The 16741-nt window shown below is 40.0% G+C and overlaps 1 pseudogene; it reads right to left on the bottom strand.

Annotated features, from left to right (window-relative positions):
* Positions 1–14099: 14099 nt before the first annotated feature.
* On the bottom strand, positions 14100–15519 carry LOC101585230 (annotated as a pseudogene).
* Between the last annotated feature and the right edge of the window lie 1222 nt (positions 15520–16741).

Here is a 16741-nt window from a genome sequence, read left to right as displayed (position 1 = left end):
AAGTCAGTAAGAAATAAAAAAGCAAAGAGAAAATTAATAAAAGCACACAAGATACATGTTAGAAACAAGTAAAAATTTGTCACCTCACTCCAATATGGTCAGCTTGAATAAATTAATTAAAGAAAGAGTCTTAGGGTGAATAAAAACATACTGCAACATTAATAGATATGAATCTATTAATGTTCAAATGTATCTATATCTATATCTGTATCTATATCTGTATCTCTATCTATCTATCTATCTATCTATCTATCTATCTATCTATCTATACATAGTACTTACATGGTAAAAAGGATGTAATGAGAAAATACTAATCAAAATATAATTCGGTTAACTATATTATTTCATCAAAATCATAGAACAAATTTAAGGTAAAAATTGTTATTAGTGATCAATGTAACTATATATTGATATGAAAACCATTAGGAAGATTTTTTTTGTAGTGTCTACATGCCTTGAATGTATATGAAGTCCAGACTGGTAAAATTATGAAGAAATAAATATATAGATAAATGTATTATCATAAAAGATTTTCTTAGGGCCAGCCAAATAGCTCAGCAGATTAAAGCACCTGCTTAGACAGATACAGGGGTTTTGATCCCCTGGCCTGCATGTTGGCCGCCCCCCCACGGGTGCGCTGAGAGGGCGATTGAGACGGCATGTGGTGCACACCTATAATCCCAGCACTTGGGAGGCTGTAAACAGGAGGATCACTATGAGTCTGATCTACAAAGTGAGACCTTGTACACCCTGTGGACCCTGTCCTAAGTACAAAAAAAAAGATTTTTTTATTTAATTATTTAAAAATTTTAAATTGATACATATAAATTATACACATATATGGAGTACAGTATGCTTCAGTGTCAGAATATAATATATGACAAAATGAGGGCAATTATCATATTTATTCCTCAAATACTTACCATTTCTTGTACTGAAAATGTTAGATATAACTATATTGCTGTTCAGCCACAGAAATTTCCTCATTGTAACATCATCTCTCCTAATCTCATAAATATGGCCCATTGACAATATTGCTCAATTTGTTCTCCTTTCCAAATTGATATGTATACATCCCAGTCATATTTACATATAATAATTATGCACATATTAATATTTTAGAAAGATGAGCTAAAACTTCATGGTTATCTATAGCAAAGTAGGATGACTAGAGTTAATAGTGATTAGGTATTTCTAAATATCTAGAAGAAATAATTTTTAACATTTTCAGTACAAGAAATGATGTGTTTGAGGGATAGATATGCTAATTACCCTGATTTTGTCATTATATATTATATTCTGGCACTGAAATAATATACTGTATCCCATATATGGGTACAATTGATACATGTCAATTTAAAATACGTAAAGGATTAGGTAAGAAAAGTTATGATCATACATTTATGTATATTATCTCATCCTTGCCCACAGACCTGGAGATGTCTGTGGAGGCTCACAGAAGCTACTGCTCTTAGCTCTCCCACCTGGGACAAGCAGACATCTTCACGTGGAAAGAAAAAGAGAGACGGGGGAGAAAACTGCATGGCTTCTCCCTGCCTCAGCCTGGAATAGATTCATGAACCTTTAACTGGAATGTGAAGAACAGAGAAGCTGGAGAGAGGGAGCAGAGACGCCTTGTTCCTTGGATTCCATGTCTATCGCAAAACCCGAACTTAATGAAAACAAATGACATCCTATGCACATAGTGTACATACTGGAATTTTATTATTTCAAAACTGACTATATACTGGCCTATGGTAAATATAAGTATTATAGAATCAGCATTCTTTTTTTGTGTGTCTTTTTTAGGGAAGGACCTACAGGGTGTTCAGGGTCTCACTACTAGATCAGAATCATAGTGATCTGCTTGTTTACAGCCTCCCAAGAGCTGGGATTACAGGCGTGCACCATCACACAGTCTCAATTGCCATCTCTGCTCCCCTTGGGGGCGGGACTGGTATGGCAGGCCCGGGGATTGAACCTCAGCCCCTGTGCCTGCTTGCAGGTGCTTTAATCCACTGAGTTATTTGGCTGGCCCCTAAAATGGCTTTTTTTTTTTTTTTTTTTTTTTTTTGTATCAGTGATTGAACTCAGGACCTTGTGCTTGCCAGGCAAGCATTTATGCCACTGAGCTATCTTCAGACCAAAAGTTTTGTTTTTTTTTTCCTTTTTTTTTTTTTAATGGTACTGGGAATTGAACTCAAGACCTTGCACTTATCAGACAGGGGCTTACACTGCTGAGTTGTCTCCAGCTCCCAGAATCAACATTATTCTGATAAATATTCTTATGCTTTGCCAATTTGAAAAATAAATATCATACAAATGATTCACATGTCATAGAAGTCATAAAGAAAATTATGTGTGTATTCATTCCTGGTTTCTTTTTACTTAAGCACAAGTATTCATCCACATCATTAAAAGCTCTTTGAAAAGTGAATCCCATACATTCCTCATCATGTACCTAATTGTCTTCATCATATTTGGCTAACACTACAACCATGAAATCTGGTCAGAAGGAAGACTCTTTGAGCCCATTTGTGAAACTAAGAGCCTTTGGAGATGTGCTCAGTATGGATCAAGGCTCATGAAGGGAGGAAAAAAAATCTAGGCCCCCAAGGCCAGATGCACTGAAGCCAAGACCTACCTGGGAAGCAATGGCCAGAAAGGACAGAGGAAGTGCTCTCTCCCTTAAGGTTGAGGTTGGCTGAAGTTACTGATGATTGACATAACCTGGGGCTATTTTGAAGAAATCTGTTTTCCATGTATTAGGGGAGAGTTCATTGAAGAGATACCATTTTTAGCTCTATCAGAAAAGCAGAATATAAATTAATTTTCTGATGGAAAAGACCCTTAGTGTTTAAGAAGTCAGACTCTGATGTTTTGTTTGCCATCAGGAAAAAAATAAAAAAAGGGAAGAGTCCCAAGCCACCAGAAAATGCCAAAGGATCATTTGTAGGTGGGAAAAGTGAACACTTTTCCAGCAGTTCATTAAACCACACTGCTTCCCTTGGAGAGGGTCTCTATGGTGAAGCATACTTCTCTCTTTCCAGGGTAATAAGCTGAGGAAGGACAGGATCAGGCTCTGGGCAGGGCCACCCAGGCTGCCATTGACGTGCCGGTTTTATGCTGTCCCTCCTGCCCCTGCCATAGCCACCACCTGGGAATGCCTCTCCAGCTCAGCTGGCCAGGGCTGAAGGTTTCTCCTTTTTTTGGACTCACTGCAGAGGAAAACAACAAAGGCTGTAGAAGCATGCAGTCCTTTAGAGAAAGATCTGAGTGGAAACCACAGGGCCTGGAAACCCAAAGGCTTTGCAGAATGTTGTGTTGTCTTTCACACTCTTAAACTGGTCTGGTCAATGCCTGGAGACACGAACACTGAACCACAAGGTACGGTGAGTGCTGTCCTGAGGCTGGTGGACTGTATTGGAGCTTTTGTGGGACTAGACCTGCCCAGGATGCTATTCTTGCAATTCTGTGGCTTTATCACAAGAGCTGGAGGGTTCCTAGACTCCCTGGTTAGAGGGGCTTTATTTTTATATTTTTGAAAAGCTCACCTTTATTTCTCAGTTGCACAGGTTTGAGCATTTTCTGAACAATTCCTTTTATAAACCATGAGTTTTGTTATAAAAGAGCTTACTTCATATATCATTAGGCAAAACAAGTGTAAACTTACTGGAGAAGTTCGTTTGACTGGTCATTACCTCTCTTATTGCTTAAATTCATTCATTCTTTCAAAACCTTATTAAGTGACTGTTACAAGTTTACTTTTCCTAAGTTTCTCTGCACAAGAAAACAATGAAGAGTAGAAACATAGAAACAGGCCATTGCACAGGAACGTGTGCCACAAAACTGGACCTTAACTGTTCCAAAGTGGGTCAGAGCCAGGGAGGCATCACAGAACTTATCTATCGCTTGGCTGGGTAAGAGCACAGTGTGGCTTCTATTGCCACAATTGGCCACGGTGGATGGTGATGGCTTCGCCACAGCATATAGGCCAATCGATCAGATCAGGTATATATAGCACGTAGGTAGTAGCTTCAGTTCATGTCTTGGAGAAAGCGATCATTATCACCATCGTCATTACTAACATTATGGAATCCAGAGGGCTTATCTAAACTGGAAGAGGGCATCAGGACTCAACAATTTTCTTTCTTAAGCTAGGTTGCAAAGGCAATTGAAATAGCTTCCGTGGAGAAGCAAATGACAGAAGCTTATGTTATCAGTGAGCCTTTGTCCCTGTAGGATATCCACATATCAGCATTAGTAATATGGCTGCACTCTGCAACAGCTTGGAAATCCTTGGTGGGGTGGAAGGCAAGAGGAGGTCTACATCCTACAGTCTTCTCTGTCCTCTCTCCTCATGATTCTCCCCTCCTCTTCATCTCTTTTTATTCTCCAGCCTGGACAGTTTGCAGTTCTTATTATCTTGAGTCAGGAAACCCTGGGGCACAGGGTTTGATGGCAAGCTGTCTGACAAGCAGAAATTCAGTCTTCTCAGGTCCACATCCCCAAAACAGTGTAGAAGCTGGCACAGGATAGGCACACACAGCAGTGTGAATGAATCAAGGAGGGGCATGTCTAGGAGCTGTGTGTGAAACGAAGTGACCTCATTTCAATTTGCCTGAGTGAGGAAGAGTGATAAATAGGTTTTCCTCTCCAAGAGAGCCTTTTGTGTCAAGGCCAGTCTCTTAGTCTCTTTCAGTTCTTCTCAGTTTCAAATATTCCTTGGGCAAAGCAGATAGCAACTGGAAGGATTTGGAGAGCCATGAATACTCAGAAGGACCCTTGGCTTTTTCCAGTTCGGATAGAGTTCTTGGAGAGCCCAAGAAGCAGCCTATGCTTCAGGTAAGTTCAATTTGTCATTTTTGTTTTTTGGCCACAGTCAGACTAGATATCTTCTCATCTTCAAATCCTTTCTAAGCTTATTTCTTGATCTTTTCACTGTTTGATTCAAAGCTCTTTAAGAAAAGGACACAGGTCATCTAATTTTTCACTTCTAGTTTCTCATTTTTTCAGTTCAGTTCACAGCAGAAGGCTCTGTGGCTCTGTACACAGGAAGTACTAGAGATGTTTTACATTTACTCAGGAGCCCAGCCCACCCCCCTAGTGAGGACCCTCACCTATCCCCTCAGGGGACATAGGAGACTGGCTCCTCCTCCTGCAACATAGGGCCCCTTAGAGCTGCCAGCTTAGACTTTGAGTATATGTTTTGAGAGCCCTGAGGGCTGGAAGCCAGCACTTTTCTTCTCTGCCTAATCTCTGTGGAGGTACACCATACATCCTCAGCACAATTCTCTTGAAACGTACATAGAGGCAGGGTAATTTGCCAGTAGAAAATTGAGGCAAAACAGTCTGTGGGCCAGCTCGTTGCTCTGAGCTGACCACTCAGCTTCTCTGGCCTTGGTTTGTGGCTTGGACCCTGTAAGAGGCCCTGTGAGGAAGCCATCTCTGGACTGTGGGGAAGGAGGGAAAATAGCTGATGGGTTTGCTGTTCAGGTGCCTCCAGGGTTTGGATTGGGGGTGAGAGCAGGAGGAGGTAGTTTTGCACATGACATTGAGAGTGTCATCTCCCCAACTTCTCAGTTCCCAGAACCCTCTAACCCTATTTTATACCCTGGGGCTGAGGGTCAGATGATGACCAGTGTGTGTAGTAAGTCAGTGCATAGTTTCAAACCTGAATTGCATAACATACGTGTGAGATTTTCTTTTAGCTCAAGGCTGCCTTTGCTGCATGCATCCTGCCTTAGGTCACTCCTGCACCAAGCAGATGACAACCATCCCATGGTCAGGCCATGCTGCAGTGGTCTTCAGGGAGCATTGTGAGTCAGGACTCAGAACTGTGTTCATGGGAGTTTGCTTCTGTCTGTGAAACTCTAACAAGCTACCTCATTACAGCAAGAGTTATTTCTGCCTCCGCTTCCCATCAAGGAGTCTAAAGGAGAGGACCAACTAGATATCAAGAACTCTTTCAAGGAAAGAGTCTCATGTTCATTGTCTTCTGAGGCCTCATGGGTGATCCAAGATGGAACTAAGCAGAACCATCAGGATGGACTGAGTCTAACTATAAAGCTGTTATATTTTCTATCACTGAGATGGAATTGCAAAAAGTTGTACATAATCTTTTTCTCTCTGTGGTGATCATGCTGGCCTTGCATGGGATGATGGGGTTTCTGAGATATGAAAGTTTTAGTGCTAAAACCAGGACACTCCAGGGAAAAGCAGCAAGACTGGTCACTCTGTTAGTAATCCAGAAGACAAATCAGAGAGCAGCATGCTGTTAGTTCTGTTAGCAAAACTCAACTCCTGTGAAAGGCTGTGTTTTGAGACATGAAGGGAGGAAGTTTTAATCTACAAACTCATATTTCAATTTTCTATTTTCCAAGTTCTAAATTAGATAGAAATGTCTATGGTTATTTCACTTTTTGGTAAATTAGTGGCTTCACAGGTATATGGTTAGGATTTTCCTCTTCCTCCTCCTTTTCCTCCTCCTATTCCTTGTCCTTCTCCTCTTCTTCTTTCTTCTCCTTTTCTTCCTCCTCCTCCTTCTTCTGCAGTACTGGGCACTGAGCGCAGAGGCTGCTAAGCTATATCTCCAGTCCTTTTTTAAAAATTCCAAACATGGTCTCAATACAAGTTCAAGGCTGGCCTTGAACTTTTTGTCTTCCCATCTCTGCCTCTTGTGCTGAGATTACAGATGTGTGCTGCTCTACATGGTTAGGTCTTTACGAAAGACCTGCATTGGAGACCTAGGGACGCTTACTATGATCGAATGCTCTTTATTTCTATTATTTCCATAACAATGACTTGCTCTCCCTTCCAGCATTGTCCCTCCCACTACACTTTACTTTCAGCATCACCTCAAAGGCCAAGACCTCAGCACAAACGTACCCGATACACTGTTCTTTGTTCCCTTAGGTGCCAAACAGAAAAAAAGGAAAAGAATCAAGGTGGACAGTGGCTCCAGTGGTGAAACCAAAATCAGTGAAATCTACAGTTTTCATTTGTTCTTGACCAGACATTTATAGACACTTAAAGAGATAGCTAAGAGGCTTAGACTTGATGAACACAAATTTTCCCCAGCTACTAATAATTGACAAGATTTTAGAAACGCACAAATGTTTGCAGTGCCAGAGAGGAGTAGCAATGAAGGCATAGATTTGGAAGAGCTTGATTTTCTTTTGTGGTAAATATTAAATTATTTCCTATCTCATCAACCGCCAAGTCATCCCTGCTTTTGCTTGTGTCCTTTTTAAGGAGATGAATGACATACTAGAAGAAGATAGTGAACATCATTCATCCCTGTTGCATTGTGTTGAAGTTTAGCAACTGCAGATTGACAATTTGTATCTGTGAACTCATACATCTATTTAAGTCAAATAGATTGAAATCTATAAGGCCAAGAAGAAAACCTGCCCTAATTAAAGTCTTGCCAATCTTTTGAGACTCCATAGACAGCAATTAAACACTACATTTGAGTGCTGCTAAGTGTGGTAGTTGACTGTCTCACCCTGTTCAGGGACACCAAAGAACCCATGGGAACTCTGATGCTTGATGCCATGTTGGGCCTATTTGTTCTTCTGTGGTTGTTTTCATAAAGGATAGATATCCACTTTGTTATATCTCACAACTAGGCACTGAACCCACCTCCCCCCAGATGAGGAAAATGAGCAACAGCTTTCCAAAAATGTGAGCTCCCTGGGCAGAGGAATGTGAACCACAGCAAGGGTAACTTGGAGAAGTTTTTCCTGAAATAAAAAGACAAAACCACAGAGCACTTTAGCAGTCACCAAAACCCACAGACTTAACACGATTCTCATAGGAACTTAATTAGGAGACATGCTTGTATATTTATAGAAACAGAAAGTATGGCAGAAAAAGTTGATCTGAACAGTTAGAAATTATTGCATAAGGAAGCTAGAAAGGCATGCTGAGATTTTAATATTGGAAGAGTTCTTGGTACCTGTGCAGTTAAAAATAGCAACAACAATAACAACAACTTCAGAATGTCTGTTTACCTTCAGTTTTAATGCTGATAATGATTGATGAATCAGTCAGACCCAAGCAGGGCTGGGCAGGAGTTGTGGCCATCATAGGGAAATAGATGAGAAATTTATGTCAGTGTCACCAGTCACCTCAGAATTGGTTGGCTGTTGGGGCAGAGACTGAGACCTCTTTACTATGGCTTTTAATCAAACCCAGTGTCCCACCATTCTTTTATCAGCAACCCCCTGCCTTTTGTTTTTCATAGTGCTGGAAAAATTAAAGAGAGGAATTTCTGTGCTGAACTGAAGGGTCAGGGAGGGTTGGCTGGTAGCTAAAATGCTATTCAGTTAGAGCCCTGGAGTGCTGCAGGAGGCAAGGACTTCTGAATTTGGTTTTATAAGAAGATTGTGGGGCCAGGGAGATGGCTCAGTGGAATAAGAGCTTCCCTGGCAAGCGCAAGGGCCTGAGTTCAATCCCCAGTTCCGAAAAAAAAAAAAAAAAGAAAAAGAAGATTATCTGTTCCACTTCTTGTAATCCATGCCCTTCTTGTGTGCCTCGTCTTGAACATTGGAGAGGCCACAGGAATGCATCTGAAGTAGCCAGTCATGAGAAGATTCAGGGTGAAAATGCAGGGTGACCTGCACTCACTCAGGGAAGTAGCTCCCATGGTAATTAGCTCAGGACCTCAGGGGAAACCTGTTCTTAGAGTCAATGACAGTGCTTCCAGTCTCCATCTGACTATTTATTGAAAATGATCAGAGTCCTGTCAGATCTAATGTTCAATGAATTTGAAGTATTTATTTTTCTATGAGGAAATGCGTAAGTGTCTATGAATCTCTTATTTGACAATGGCATAGAAAATCTAAATCAGTTTCTTATACTAGTGAGACAATATGATACTTACATGGGTCTGATTCATTTCACTTATGAGTATGATGTGAGTTCCATCCATTTACCTATAAAAGTCTCAAGTTTATCCTTCTTTATTTGAAACTCTGTTTCATTGTTATTTGTAAGTTTTTTCTCTTTAAAATAAAAAATATAGATAAAAAAAGATTGAGCCCTGGCTCAGTCTCTCAACACAGAAGTGTTTCAAGGTTGTTTCTTTGAATTTCCCATGAGGTGTCCACTTGTGTCTAGGAAGCCAGCCAATGCACCGGCTAGAGATAGTTAGGGAAAAAGAAGAGATGCAGATTTTGACAATGCAATTAAAATGACCATCATTTGATAGCCCCTGTTCTAAGGGAAAAATCAAGGAGAGAATGGGAAGCATTCTAGTTTTTTATTCTAGTAGGCCAATGAGAATGCTCCTATCTCCTAAAAACTTGGAAGATGTACTTAATTGTGGAATAGTAGCCTTGTAGTTGCTAGGAGCCTCTTGCCTTCTAGATAGAGGGTTTACTGATTTGTTGGAGGAAAACACTGATCCTTCTCAGCATTACTGGCCACAATATATGCTAATACATGACATAGCACTAATGCATAACTCTAGGTTTGACCTGGGCTGCAGCTTTTTATTTCCCAGAACAGAGGTGAGAATTGACTATCCAATTTTGTGTAATTATTCCCCCTAGTGAAAATTTTTCTGGCCAGGATTACCTCACTGGTAATAGCTGAGAAGAATATAAGAACTGAGGAACCACAAAAATGATTTTTCAGTCTTTACCTGTATCACACTTTTAGCTGTGTATAATCAGTGTGATTTTAAGTGTGAAGGCTAACTCAACTGATTTTTCTTGTGGTTCCTCACTTCTTATATTCTTCTCAGCTATTATATCCTCTTGATGTCATTTAAGAAGATAAATACTGTATTTTAACTTAGTGTTAGATTTACAGAAAACTTGTGCAGATAGTATCAAAAGTTTCCATATATCACAGGTCCAGCCTCCCCAATTGTTGACATCCTATATTAGTATGGTATGTTTCTCATAATTTTCAACAAACCAATAGTAGTATATTGCTACTAACTAATGCCTACACTATTCAGATATTCTTTGCTTTTACTTAATGTCCCTTTTCTGTTCCAGGTTCCTACCCAGGTTTTTACAGTAGTTAGTTATCATGACTTCTTACACTTCTCTTGACTATGACAGTGTTTCAGGCTTTTCTTATCTCTAATGACCTTGACATTTTGGGGTGCACTGGTCAGGTTCACTACAGGCTGCTCCTCTATTGAACCTGTCTGATGATTTCCTCATGATTAGGCTGGATCTATGGGTTTTTGGAGAAACAATCTAGTGATGAAGGGCCATTTTCATAGATCTTATCAAGGTTATGTACTATAACTGTGCCTTATCTCTATAGATGCTGACCTCGGATCTGCCTGGGTCATAGGCACATGACCCACATCATATCATCTATCTATCCATCCATCTATCTCTCTATTCTTCCAGTGAACTTTAACTAATACAGTGATCCTCCCAGAGTACAGGTAGTGTTCACCCATTTTCTTCAAAGTAAAATTATTCTTTTTTCTCTCATTTCATATTCATTTTTGGAAGGAAGATACCAGGCACAGCCAACACTTAAAGAGTAGAAAGTTTTGCAAAGTTTTCAGTATAAAATAATTTAGAATTCTTCTGCAAGGGAGATTCACCCAGTGCTACTTTTTTGTTTTGTTTTTTTGGAACAAGATTTCCTTATGTAGTTCAGGTTGGCTTTTAACTCACTATATAGCAGAGGGTAGCTTCAAACTTGTGATCTTCCTGCCTCAGTCTCCTATGTGCTGGGATTACAGTCCTGTGCCACAATGCCCAGTTTACCTGATGCTATTTTGGTAACTCAGATGAGCTTTTGATAGGGCAGGCCTTTCTCCTCAAGTTATACCCAGGCTTAAATTCTTTCTCAGTTATTTCTTCTCACATGAAAACTTACTATGTGGTGTTCCACTCCATACTTGACTTGATAATCTTTAGTTACCCTGCCAAACTCACCCAAACAAAATTATGTGGCAAGCAATGGTCAGTGTGTGATTACGATAGTAAACTATATTGTGAAGTTGAATAAGCAATGCCTATCTGATTGGTTTAGCACATTTCTGGTATGTCTTGATGATTGCCTTACTGAAGAGGCAAGATCTACTCTGAATGTGGGTGGCACCAACCAATAAGCTTATTGCCTGGATAGAATAAAAGTGTAAAGAAGGAAGTCTCCTTTCTGCTTCTTTGGGAGAGCACCAGTGTTCACCATCACTATACTTTGGATGTTCATATACAGGATTCTAGTGCAGACCCTTCAGTTTTCCAATGCAACCCTTTGGCTTCCCAATGGAAACTCTCAAGTGAGCTCTAGGTCTTTGACTTTTCTGTAAAATTTATTTATTTATTTATTTATTTAGTGTATTTTGATTGTTGCAGGGTCTCACTACACAGCTCAGACTCAAGCCGATCCTCCTGCTTTCAGCCTCCCCAGTGCTGGGATCACAAGCGCGTGCCACTACAACCAGACTCTGTGGCTGGCTCAGCTCACCCTGGGGGCGGGGCTGGCACAGCATGTGGTGTCGAGGATCAAACCGCAGTCCCTGCTTTTGCCTAAGCTTGCCTAAGCAGGAGCTTTAGTCTGCTGAGCTACCTTGCTGGCCCCATAGGCCTTTGACTTTTGACTGGATCCTCCAGCTCTCTAGAACACACATAGCCTTTTTACATTCTTCTGCATCTGACTCTGCAGGTGACCATCATAAGCTTATATTGTGAATCGTTCATGTACCATATCATATCATATCATATCATATCATATCATATCACATCATATCATCTATCTATCCATCCATCTATCTCTCTATTCTTCCAGTGAACTTTAACTAATACAGTGATCCTCCCAGAGTACAGAGGAACATTTAGTGGAAAATCTTTAAGCAGTAGAGTTATATCCAAAAGAGTGCACTTACAAACTGTATGTTAGCTCTTTCTCTCATAGTTCCAGTAACTGCTGTCTTTTATTTTCTCAGACTCAGGCTCTTTTGGGGAGCCCTCCCTTCCCTTTACTCTTTAGCATGTACTCATGCTTGAAATGTTGGTGCCTCTCAGGATTTAGGCCTGGACCTTTCTAGGCAAGATCTGCTCGGACTACTACATACACTCATACCAGATAACCTCCACATTCACAACCTGTATTTCTAGCCTGCTTTTCTCCCTCACCCTTTAGATCCACATAGTCAAGTGTTTCATGAACACAGACACTCTAATTCAACATTTCTAAAGAAAGAGTCTTGATTTTTTTTTTTTTACTCTGCTTTTTCCTATTACATTTTAAGTTTTTGTTGATGACCCCATTACCACTGGTTCTTGCAGGGGCAAAATCTCTTATAATAGCTGAGCCCTCCTGCCTCACCATCTCTACATTCATACATTACCAACATATGTCAGTTATAGATCTTTCAAAGCTGACTTTTACTCATGATTTTACTTCAAGTCTTTGTCATAGTTTGTATGGCTCTCTTCTCACTAATCTCTCATTAATTTGGGTTTTCTACCTTTACTTTTCTTCTTAACACTGCAGATAGCCTTTCTAAAATGCCAAATGCCAACCCTCCCCTCAATCTAGAACACCATCTTACAGGTCAAATCTGGTGTGTTGGCTACTGCTCCAAACCAGCTCAATGGGCCTGTTCTATGGGCAATTCTGGGTTTCTTGCTGTGAGACCTGGAAGAAGGTAGGGCTGCCTATGGAGGAGCAGAATAGGGAGAATGTTAACTGGCCCTACCTACTAATTTATAGGAATGTTGAAGAGTGACATGTTTCAAACACTGTCTACTGTGAACTACTTTAAAGATACTGGCCCAAATAATTCATTTTTGTTTCTGAAATGTCTATTGTACCATCTTTACTGAATTAATCACAAGGATTATGTAAGTTCAGTTTGAGTTGTTTTCCAAAGAATTTTTCTCACTCTATTCCTAAATACTAAAACTAAAATACTGTGTTGTGTACTTTCAGCTGAATACTCTCATTAAGTAGACTGAATATGCTTGGTGCAAAGTTTTTTATTCTGCCGTGAATGTATTACCTCCAATAAATAGAATAGCTGCTTCAAAAACATCGGTTGAGAACTTTCCACTTGGATAAAGCAAACTTACATCTTTTTACAAAGTACCAAGTTCTGGAAAACTGTAGGATTTGTCTTGCTTCTGGAGGAATGAGGCTGAAGGTACATAGGTTATTGACAATAACACATCTATAGTATTTTATGTTCCTGTATTGTGTGGAGCAATATGCAAAGCCCTTTGCATGAACTGACTCATTTAATTCTCACAAAATTCATACAAGATTGAACCTATTATTTTCTTTTGTTAGCTAGGAAGTTGAAGCTGATAGAAGAGATACATTTTTGTATCTGTATACTCAAAATAGTTAGGATAGACATGCAGCTCCATTCTCTTAATTCAGTGAATAGAGAGGCTTGTTATAATAGTGTTTGAGACAGGATATCATGTCTGCATCTTGAATAATGAATAACCACTAAGACAACAATATTCAATATATTAATTATTGAAAATGTGCCAGTAATCGGTTGTGAAACTGTCTCATTGATATTTGCTTCTCAATAAAATTATTTAAAAAAAGAAGAGATAAATTTGCCTGTGTTGTTTTCCCTGTAGGTATGTTACTTAAATTCTATAAGTTGAAGATAAAACATTTTGCTGTGTCCTATGATTCATAATAAGGAAAATGATTAAAAACCCCTTTGATTCATATATTTTTAGAGAGAATTTTTATCCAGCTCCTAATCACAACCTACAGGTTCTTGTGATCAGGTTGGATGAAGATAAGAACTGTCTTTCTGGGCACCTACCACCATGGAATGAGCTTCTACTGCCTGGTTAATGTTGCAGTTACTTATTTAAGTAAGTATTGAAATTATCAGCATTATTCTTTTTTTTCCTTATTAAACTTTGTTTTAATAGATCTCAAAATTCTGTGACAGATTTTTGGTCAAGTTGTTTCCATTAAAAAGTATTGATTTTAAAACCTAATAACTTAAAAACTGCCACACACACAAAAAAAGTGGTCCACAAAACATTCTCCTTTCCTTCTGAAGGTTTTACAACGCATTGCTATCATTAACCAGTCTTTCACTATTAAACTTAAATGGCCATTTGGGAGAAACCGTTCTGAGACCGATCTTCCGCCACTGATTAAGACTGGGGTGGCAGGTGGCAGGGATAATATTCATTTAGCCTTCTGAGCTTTCTGGGAAGACTTGGTGACCTTGCCAGCTCCAGGAGCCTTCTTGTCCACAGCTTTGATGACACCCACAGCGACTGTCTGTCTCATATCACGAACAGCAAAACGACCCAGAGGTGGATGGTCAGAGAAGCTCTTGACATACATGGGCTTTCCTGGATCCATGTCAAAAATGGCAGCATCACTAGATTTCAGAAATTTGGGCCTGTCTTCCAGTTTACTAGACCAGTGATCAATCTTTTCTTTCAGCTTAGCAAACTTACAAGCAATGTGAGCTGTGTGACAATCCAGGACAGGAGAATAGCCAGCACTGATCTGGCCAGGATGGTTCAGGACAATCACCTGAGCAGAGAAACCAGCTGCTTCCATTGGTGGGTCGTTTTTGCTGTCACCAGTCACATTGCCACGTTGGACATCTTTGACAAACACATTCTTGATGTTGAAGCCCACATTGTCCCCAGGAAGAGCTTCACTCAAAGTTTCATGGTGCATTTCAACAGGCTTGACTTCAGCTATGACATTGACTGGAGCAAATGTGACCACCATGCCAAGTTTGAGAACACCAGTCTCCACTCGGCCCACTGGGACAGTGCCAATACCACCAATTTTGTAGACATCCTGGAGGGGCAGCCGCAAAGGCTTGTCAGTGGGGTGAGTGGGTGGGAGGATGCAATCCAAAGCTTCAAGCAGTGTGGTTCCGCTGGCATTGCCATCCTTGCGAGTGACCTTCCATCCTTTGAACCAAGGCATGTTAGCACTTGGCTCCAGCATGTTGTCACCATTCCAACCAGAAATTGGCACAAAAACTATGGTGTCAGGGTTGTAGCCGATTTTCTTAATGTAGAGGCTGCCTTCCTTAACATTTTCCTCGTATCTCTTCTGGCTGTACGGTGGCTCAATAGAATCCATTTTGTTAACTCCAATAATTAGTTGTTTCACACCCAGTGTGTAAGCCAGAAGGGCATGCTCACGGGTCTGCCCGTTCTTGGAGATACCAGCTTCGAATTCAGCAATGCCAACAGTAACAATCAGGACAGCACAGTCAGCTTGCGATGTGCCTGTAATCATGTTTTTGATGAAGTCTCTGTGTCCGGGGGCATTGATGATGGTCACGTAATACTTGCTGGTCTCAAATTTCCACAGGGAGATGTCAATGGTGATACCACGCTCACGCTCAGCTTGCAGCTTGTCCAACACCCAGGCATACTTGAAGGAACCCTGTCCCATTTCAGCAGCCTCCTTCTCAAATTTTTCAATGGTCCTATTTTAGATCAGATGGCTGGTGGTAGTGGACTTGCCAGAGTCCACGTGTCCAATGACAACGATAGTCATGTGGGTCTTTTCCTTTCCCATGTTGGCTTTGATTTAGTGGTGGCTTTCACTATGCCTGTGCTCTCGCAGCAAACTCGTTGTGAAAAAGCTATCAGCATTATTCTTATTGTTAAGTATCAGCATTATTTGTTGGCCTTTCATACACTGGAGCACTTTATTTATTGTGTAAAGAATAACATCTTTTACTGCTTATCCTTTATGATATTTAGTATTATCATCTATATATGACATTGTTAAACATTTTTTAATTAATATGTATTACATATATCCTTTGTATGGAATTGATACATGTATATAACACAGCTTAATTTCAAGGGGGATGGAAAGGTACAAAATCATATTTCAATACTTAATGAATTTAATTACTCTTTTGTAGGTATCAACTGAATAACTGAATACTAGACAATTCATGAGAGTCAACAAATTTGCTTTTTATGGAAACTGTGAAAAACAAATCCACTTGTGTAGGAAATTACCTTATTTACTGACTATATACATACAGAAAACCTCTCCATTGTTTGAACTGCAAGAAACAAGAGCAGGAGTGAATACAACTCAGGCAATTTCCTAGCTGAATGTTTTCAAGAGATACACATTCATTCCTGGTGATAGTGGTGGTATCATCTTTACTTTCATTCTCTATTGGCCATCTTTTACCATATATAATTATAGAAGTACAGTTATTCAATTTTTCTCTTTGGTCTTAATTTGTACTTCTCTGGAAGAAATGCTTAAATAAGTAAGAAATCTGGTTAGATCCAAAGAGAAGAAATAAGGGACAAAACTAATTAGCCAATGGAAAAACTGGGAATTCTTGCATCTGTTCTCCATTGAGAGTGTGTCTTCCTTCATCCGTGGAGAGACATCCCTAGGATTCTAGATGGGGACTCCCTAAACCAGCAGTCCTTCAAAGAGGCTGCCCCTCTTCCTGTGCAGCATGCTGGGAATTCTTGTGAAGTCAGTAGTGGCAACTACTGTGGTCCCAAGGGGAGGTTCAGTGGACAGCATGAGTAGAACTTGCTCAGTGGAGAAACACTGCGCCTGAGTTCAACTCTTGGCAATGCAATTTATTGTATGCATTTGGGCAAATTATGTTGCTTCTCAAACTTCAATGTTGTCACACTTAGGATGCCCTTAATAATAAATGTGATTCAGAACAGTTGTGAAAATTAGAAATAATACATACAGGGTTCAATGGATGACCATGGGTTACATGAAATAAATTTATTGATTATTATTATTA

The sequence above is a fragment of the Octodon degus genome, unplaced genomic scaffold, assembly GCF_000260255.1.
Source record: "Octodon degus isolate 3935 unplaced genomic scaffold, OctDeg1.0 scaffold00002, whole genome shotgun sequence".
Taxonomy (NCBI): domain Eukaryota; kingdom Metazoa; phylum Chordata; class Mammalia; order Rodentia; family Octodontidae; genus Octodon; species Octodon degus.
The sequence above is the reverse complement of the archived record's forward strand: the minus strand, read 5'-3'. Positions and strand labels throughout refer to the sequence as shown.